The sequence below is a fragment of the Mustela lutreola genome, chromosome 5 (assembly GCF_030435805.1).
Source record: "Mustela lutreola isolate mMusLut2 chromosome 5, mMusLut2.pri, whole genome shotgun sequence".
In the NCBI taxonomy this organism is placed as follows: Eukaryota; Metazoa; Chordata; class Mammalia; order Carnivora; family Mustelidae; genus Mustela; species Mustela lutreola.
The window spans coordinates 59,992,568-60,001,008 of NC_081294.1; the positions used below are offsets into that span (position 1 = coordinate 59,992,568).

Below are 8,441 nucleotides of genomic sequence, written 5' to 3' on the forward strand. Positions count from 1 at the left end.
ACATCCATCACTCTCGTGTCTGCCCCAAATCACCTTCCTCTCACCTTGTACTCTGGCCCTGTGTGTCTTGATTTCATTGTGTTGAGGATGGACTATTTAAAAAACACCTTTGCTAAGCTCTGTATGTGTGGCTTCATTTGACCTCCACAGGGACGCTGTGGGGCAGGTTCCATTTACAGAAGAGGAAACTGAGGCTCAGAACTGACATGGTTAATAAAGGGAGAGGAGTTCCTCCCCAGTATTAGGATTATTATTTTGATAGCCTAATGCTAGGATGAGAGCTTGCATCTTGTATCAGAAAGGGTCTTTCTTCCTCAACTAGACTGTGATTTTTCTTGATTACACAATTTGCATCTCATTCACCTCTGTATCCCCCAGCCCAGCGACAGGCACATTTTAGGAACTCAGACATGGCAACCAATTAACAGGAACAGGCTTTGGAGAGCCTGAGGCTCTGGCTTTTCAATAGCATAATTTCTCTTCCCTTCTCTACCCATTTAAGAAAAAAGTCATCTTAAATGTGCATGTTCTATTATAAAAGTAAACATATCAAATGCAGAAAATTCAGAAAAATATAAAGATAAGGAGAACAAAGCCATCTATGGTCCTGCCATCCAAATGTATCCTCTCATCTTCCTTCCTTCCTGTGCAGGGATTTTTTTTATGTTACTCCTTATTTGAGAGATTCTTTATAAATGTTTAATATTTTTTTCCAAAAAGAATCAGATTCACACATTGAAAATGGGATTAAAACCGAAAAATAAGACAAGTTACTCAGAGTATCACAACGAAGGGATGATTATTGTTAACATTCTGGGCGTATTTTTTTTTTAAGATTTTATTTATTTATTTGACAGACGGAGATCACAAGTAGGCAGAGAGGCAGGCAGAGAGAGAGGGGGAAGCAGGCTCCCTGCCGAGCAGAGAGCCTGATGTGGGGGTCGATCCCAGGACCCTGGGATCATGACCTGAGCCGAAGGCAGAGGCTTTAACCCACTGAGCCAACCAGGTGCTCTGGGCGTATTTTGACTCGACTTCTTTGCACGCCACCATGAGGGGCCCCCGATGGCAGCAGAGCAGCCCCCAGCCCAGGCTGATGTGCAGACCAGCCATGGGGCATCTGCAAGCCACGAAACCAGGCTGCCCAAGACGGAGGTGTTTGTTCGTTTGTGTAACCTAACACTAAAAGCAGAAAGTACAGGATTTCTTTTATTCTTAATGACGGCACAGAATTCCATTCTACAGCTGAACTGAAAATCATGAACCAGTTCCAGACCATGGGGATGCAGGTGGTTTTCAATCCGTTGTATTTGTAAAGCACCTGTGCAGCAAACATCTCCGCTCTCCCTCTGCAAACAGGCTCCCTGGGACCTGAGTTGGGGGAGAAGTAACCAGGGCGGCCACACAGGCTCTCAGACTCCAAGGGCTGGGCTTCACCCACCACCCGCTGCTGTTCTCTTCAGCCTCCGCCTGAGCCACAGCGAGTCCGACAGAGCCAATGGACGTGGTTCATCTATAGGAGCAGGTTTCTGACCAGGAAATGAATCACTGGGTTCTCTTAAGAAGACTGATGGGACTCTCCTAGAGGGCTGGCTTCTGATCTCCCCTGTGGACAAACACATGGGAATGGAGAGGGTGAAAGCGTAGAAATGGAAAATTTTAAAACTAACAGATGCCCATGAAAATTATGTCAACACTTCAGAGGAAACCAAGGGACAACAAAACAAAAAAACAAAAAATTAAAACATTAAAACATTAAAGATTAAAAAAAAAAATCTCTCACCCAGATTCCCCATTCCTTTCCCAGAGGTAACTATTTATTGTCCATAGTTTTTGTTTTGTTTTGTTTTGTTTTAATGTATCCTTCAAGAACTACCTACACGTACACAGTCATCTCTACTTTCCACCTGCTATTCCTTGTCCAGTGCTCTTTCTCCTATCTAACTTTATGGCTAGCTCCTCACCCCTCCACCCATCCATCCGTCCGTCCGTCCGTCCATCCATACGTCCATCCATCCATCCATCTGTCCGTCCATCCATTTGTCTACCCATCCATCTCAAAAATAAGGAATCTGAAATGAATGGTGATCACAAATCAGTTCAGAAGGGACTTCAGGAGGTAGGTCCCCCTCCCAGCCACCACCCTGCTTTATAACTTTGGCCAAGATGTCTGCCTTCTCTCTGCCTCTGATTCCTGCTATAAAGGAGCTGTGAATGTGCCTTGAAAAGTGGAGATGCGCAGGCCAATGTGAAGATCGATGGAGAGTCCTGTCCTCCCACCTGCAGTGAGGATGGACCTCAGGGAAGTTTTCCACCCAAATGAAGGAGCAGGAGAGGAAATGGGGAAAGCATGGTGGCCAAAGAGAGTCCACCTTCTTTGGTCACATTGGCAGCCCACAGTCCAGGGGAAGGGGACAGAGTGATCTTTCATAAACATTACGTCACCAGTTTTGTGGGAGATAAGATGTTTGCTAAACTTTGTTGGAAGAACGGGACCTCCGCGTGACCACCAGCAGGACAGCTGCCTGCTCGGACCGGCTGCGGGGGCCTCCAGCTGAGCTTGCCCAAAATACAGGAACCAGCAAATGGCACTGCAGCTATTTAGTGTAAATAGAAGCAAATGGTCTCAGGATAAAGGACAAAGAGGTCACGGCTGCGAGAGTGATGGTGGCCTCCCCACGAGTCAGTGTCTGTGAACACCTTGCAATATGGGGTATAGCCCCCTAATGTAGCATTAGCTCTCTTTGGGGGTGCTCTTTGGGACTGAGGTTTGCATCTGGGCCTCCAGGTGGCACAGCCCCATAGGGAGGACTTTGCATAGAATACCATGTAAAGGGTACCCCCTGGAGTTGTGTGATGGGACAGCCTGGCAGGTGCACAGGGATGCTGTCCCATTCCTGGCAAAGAAGGGTCTCTAGGATCCTGAGAAACCTGATTTGTCCATCAGCCTTTCTGCCCCCCACCATTTACCGTCCTCAAAACAGTAGGATTCTTGTCTCTGTAAGGTGGATACTGGGCCGCATACTTGAAACTTTTCTTATCAGAGCAAGACCTCCCTCTAGTTCCCACACCCCCATAAGAAGGACAGCCAGGGCATAAGCAAGAGGCACTACGGGAACAAATGCTCCCTAACCCCCCACCCAGAGTGCAAACATGCAAACATACAGTTCAGAGCCCAAAGGAAATGTCCTTGATAATTCTTGGGGCCTCCTAGACATGGACAATGGACCAGCCACATCCTATGTTCTTTTTTTTTTTTTTTTTTTTTTTAAGATTTTATGTATTTGTTTGAGAGAGAGAGAGAGCACGAGCAGGGGGAGGGACAGAGAGAGAGGAAGAAGCAGACTCTCCACTGAGTGGGAATCCCAAAGTGGGGCTGGATCCCAGCACCCCAGGGTCATGACCTGAGCTGAGGGCAGACACTTAACTGACTGAGCCACATAGGCGGTCCCTGTGTTTTTTGTTTTTTGGTTTTTTTTCAATTTAGGTTCTGGGGTATAAAAAAAAATGGGGAAAGTCTAACACAGCTTTGTGGAAAAAAAAATGCAATGTGATTAAAACATTTACAATTAACAGATGAACTCTTTCACTATGGACTCAGTGTAAAACTCATTTAGAGATATCAAAAATCTGGAATTGGAAGGCCTTAATGCTCATTAGGCCTAGACCAAATTTCCATTCTACACTACCTTCCAGAAATGAAAGATTTAACTCAGTTGGTAGTGACCTCCCTGTCCCAGGAGGCGAGCACTGTGGAGTGCATGCCACAGAGAGAATTCACTGCATGGGTCTGAGGCTATTTGGGAAACATGAACTGGAGGGCATTTCCAGCACCAGAGGCACATTTGGCTCTGAATCTGACAAGTCCTTCCTGCTGCTCTGACTCGACTGGGAGCCGGAAGAGTCTGGGAAGCACCCTAGCTTAGACGGGATCTCTGGGACAACACGGTGTTCTGGAGGAATAAACTAAAAACACAATTTAAGCATCAAAGAATGTACTTCACAGTGGTCAGTGAGCCAATAGCTTTGCTTCTCGGAGTCTCAGTTTCCCCATCTGTAGAATGGGAGTGGTAATTCCTGCTTTGTGGGGCTTGGGTAAAAGCTAAATGAGATAACGTGCGTGTGGAGCCCAGGTCAATGTCAGGCACACAGTTTGCATGTATAGATAAGGTATGAGCACCCTCTGAACAACTGGGGGCTTAGGAGGAAAAGCTACAGGGACCTAGATATCCCTTTAACCACTCCTGACCATAATTCCCAGGGGATTTGACTGAAATGCTCAGTCAAAAAACAGGTATCAAATGGAGTTCTCTCTTGCTTTCTCTTCTGCCTCCAGCTCCACAATTCTGGAATCAGCGCCCAATAATACCTTCCTCTCTGAACCTAAATGCCTGGTCTTCCCCGGCAGTATTAGAGGTCTAGGCTTGGGATCTAGGGACAAGCATGGGTGAGTGTCCTCCGTTGGCACTTATGCATAGCTTCTGGGAGTGTGCTGTCTGCTGTCTGTAGGTCTTACTAGCTCTGGCCAACAGATCAAACAGATAGGCAGATAGTACTTTATAATAATAACTACCATTTGTGCAGCCCTTAGTATTTGCCGCTTACTTGCTGTGTGACCTTGGGCAAGTTACTAAACCTCTCTGAGCCTTAGATTCTTTATCTGTAAGTTGGAGGAAACAATAATACCTATTCACAGGATGATCATGACAATAGATTTAGTTCATTCATACAGTAAAAAAAAAAAGAAGAAGAAAAGGCAGAACAGTGTTGGATATATAGTAAGTTCTCAATACAAGATTGCTAAGTGCTCTTTTTCCTCCTCACCATACATTGGTCCTCTCTGCTTGATGCTGCCCCATCCGTTTGCCCAAAACGTCACACAAGTTGCCTCTCTGGGTCCCATTTATCCTAAATCCTCTTTCTAATTAGTTCATAGTCCTGGTGGCCACTAAATTTCTTGTCAATGCAACCATTGGTCCTTAGCTATTTTGGAAAATTCTGTTGAATCCAGAAGTCCTGTCTCTGTCCTCATAGGCCCTGGACCCATCTGTGTTTGGCTTTCACATTCTGTGCTTCCTAATTCCATTTCTGGGGCTTAATTATGATTACACAGCTTCATTACATAGAGTTGATTTTAAGTAATGGCCCTAATTAAGAGTGAATTTTAATTAAGCTTAATCCGGAGCCTGCCTCCGATTGCCAAAGATTTGCAGCCTGAGAAGGGGAAAGCCTGCCGGTGTACAAAACTTTGACCTTCATGCTGCTGATCCCTGATGACCAGATGGTGCCTTCTTGGTTTCCTGGCCTCAGGAGCACACTTCTTCAGCAAGCCGTGGCGGTCAGGAATTGTATCTCACCGTTTTCCCACCCAGCAACACACTCAGAGCCCTGGCCATAAGGATACAGAACACAACTAACCTGGCCCTCCAGAGGCTTGGCCCAGGGATCAGCGTCTCTGTGAATACCAACCACAGGGCCCACTCTGTTGTAGGAAACAGAAGAAGGTGGCTTTCCTCCAGAGGCTCATAACACCCACTTTACAGATGGAAAAACTGAAGCTCAGGGAAGCTAAGCACACAGCCATTGAGGGGTAGAGGGACAATCGGAAATCACACCTGTGAGTTCAGCAGACACCAACCTCCCTCAACTTCCTACTGGGCCACCTAGACCAGTGTGTCCCAAACATTAGGGCTCCTAGGCCATGTCGCTGAGTTTCGCCACACCCACACACAGAATAACTCACTTACCAGTAAAAAACATCTTCACCCACACATCTTAAAACAAAACTTTATATCCTACCTTTAAAAGTGCCATCCATCAAAGTTTATCATAAATAAAAACGAAACAGTGAAAAATAAAAGTGTTATTAATTGCAAACAGTTGTGTCCTAAAGGCGCAAGACTCAGGCCTGGTTTTTCTTTATATGAAAAACAGAGGTGAGAAAAATGTTAAAGACTGAGCATCTAGCGGAGACTCTGTCCTTTATGTGATCAAAAGGACTGAGAGACAGTTGGAAAGATAATCATATGTTACTATGGGACCCAATATTTAAAGTCCCTTCCAATGTCACCTAAGTTCAACCCTCATTTGTCTGACACTTTTGGAGACACCTATCTAAGCCAATTTCACAGACGGTTCCAGGCTTTACCTCTGAGTAATATCGCCTCTCGGTTCCTCCAAGGGTGACATGACTCTGGCCAGACTTCTAGCTCTCCTGCCCCCTAAGCCTGGCCCAAGGACAAGGTATGGACATTCCTCTGGTGTTTCAAGTGAAAACACAGCGAAATCAATATGCTGTCTGAGGCTGGTGGGGTTGGTTCAGCTGCAGAGGATAGGCCGGACCGACCCTATCTTGAATGTCCTTGCCACACCAGTCTCTTTTACCATACTGAAGTGTCCACCTTGCCACGTCATTCGCTGAGAAGCTAAGTTCTAAAAACATCTGGATTCTTCTAGAAGGAAATGGAAAGTGAAAAATAGGATTCAGTTACCTTGAAAATAAAAGGGGCGATTTCACTCACAAATGCCACACTTGAAAGTTCAACTTGAAAACAACCATTCAGATGAGTCAGGGGGAAAAGAAAAAATCATTTCTTACTCCTCTTCCATCTACCCTTTCTGATGGAATACATTTTCCTTAGACTCAACAACAGATAAATGGGCTTGAAACATAGCTAAATAAGCACTTTATGACTTCAGTAATCCAAAACACAGAACTTTTCCATTAAAGATTGAGTATCTAGAAGTCACATTAGCTGAACCTAACTAGTGACCTCGAAATCACCACATTTGGGGGGATCTTCTAAGTGGAGCTGCAGCAGAGACTCCCTGATTTTTTCCAAGGTATTTGGGATGAAGTTACAGTCAAACCTTCTAATAGAGTCAAAGTCTCTTCAGGGTTGCTACACAATAAATTCCTATTTCCTACACCTGGAAAACATCCCTAGAAAAGAAAAAACAAAAACAAAAAAAAAGCCTTGATTGAAGCAGAAAAACATTATGGAAATTCACTTCTGTCAGGCAATCCAACAACATAATCCCACAACATAATGGGATTATATAATTATCCCATTAAAACCACTACTCATGGGACACCTGGGTGGCTCAGTTGGTTAAGCGGCTGCCTTCAGCTCAGGTCATGATCCCAGTGTTCCTGGGATCGAGTCCCACATCTGGCTCCTTACTCAGCAGGGAGCCTGCTTCTCTCTGTCTCTTCCTGCCATTCTGTCTGCATGTGCTCGCTCTCTCTCTCTCTCTGACAAATAAATAAATAAAATCTTAAAACAAAACAAAACAAAACACCACTACTCATTCATTTCTCCTCCATATTTCTATCCCTGCCCGTGGAGAGGTTTGGGGACCATCATCGATGGTTTCTTAAGGTACCCTTAGCATATTCCCTTCTGCCATGAGTAACTACAGCCAGAGCCAGAAGGCCCAGGGGATGAATTCCTACTCTGCAAGTTACCAGCCGTGGAACTTTGGGCTCCAGGGTCCCCATCTGTAAAGTGGGGGTGTAACCGCCACACCTACCTCAGAGGGATTGTTGAAAGGATTAAATGAGAGGGTGCTTAGCACAGTGCATGGCACATGGTCAGAACTCCGTGGACAGCTGATGGCTGATATTCACGCTAGCTCAAGCTTGTGTCGTGTTTATCGCAGCAGCTACTGACTTGCCTGTTGAAGGAAGAGCCTCCTATGCTCAGACATGTTCAGAAGACCTGCAGGAAGGTGGTGAGACACTCAATTCCTCCTCGAGTCTCTGAGATGCTTCTCTGTCCTCGTGTCAGGGTTCTGCCCACCACATGGGCCAGAGAGCTCTGGCCAGAGCTGAAGCAGGCGCCGATCATTTGTTGAGGACCTGCCTGGTGAAATGGGGCCATAGGCAGCCCACATAAGAGATGTGTGCTCAGATCAGCTCCCGCTTGGAAATCCATTTTGATTGTGGATCCAAGGAAAATTCTTCCAGGCTTCATGCACACATGCCAAAATCTGCACACCTATGCATTTCTCTCTCCCTACACATATTCCCTGCACATCGGGGCAAAAGCCAGTCCCTGCAGGTGACATGTCGTGCAGGTAGCTGTCCTGCCCTATGATAAAACGTACCGGTTCTCCCTCAGTGAAGCTTAATGTGCCTCAGCCTGGGGATTTATACCAAGCAATAAAATCCACAGAATAGAGAAATGCAAATAGATTGTAGAATATAATATTATCATTGTCAACATAAAAGACTTTTATTTACTGCCCCCCAAAAGAAAATACGCTCTAGTGTCATTTGTTTCGGGGAATGCAAAGAGGTTTCAACAACTAACAGGGCATGTTTCTGAGCAAAATATGCCCGTATATGATGTTGGAGCACAATTGTCAGCGGCCACTTGTATGTCTGTGTTCTGGCAAACAAACCTGCAGAGTCAAGCTAGAGAAGGTCATTTCCAGCC

General features: G+C 45.6%; 1 long non-coding RNA gene across 3 annotated transcripts; it reads right to left on the reverse strand.

Moving 5' to 3' along the window:
- Positions 1-864: 864 nt before the first annotated feature.
- Positions 865-8,143, reverse strand: LOC131831897 (uncharacterized). Of its 3 annotated transcripts, XR_009353857.1 has the most exons (4): positions 7,534-8,143; positions 6,149-6,452; positions 1,973-2,072; positions 865-1,606 (listed from the first exon to the last, which is right to left on the reverse strand). It is a non-coding gene; the product is annotated as an uncharacterized LOC131831897 (long non-coding RNA). The 3 variants fall into 3 exon arrangements; XR_009353858.1 differs by lacking the exon at positions 1,973-2,072 and having other exon boundaries at positions 6,149-6,449; XR_009353856.1 differs by lacking the exon at positions 1,973-2,072.
- Positions 8,144-8,441: the final 298 nt, after the last annotated feature.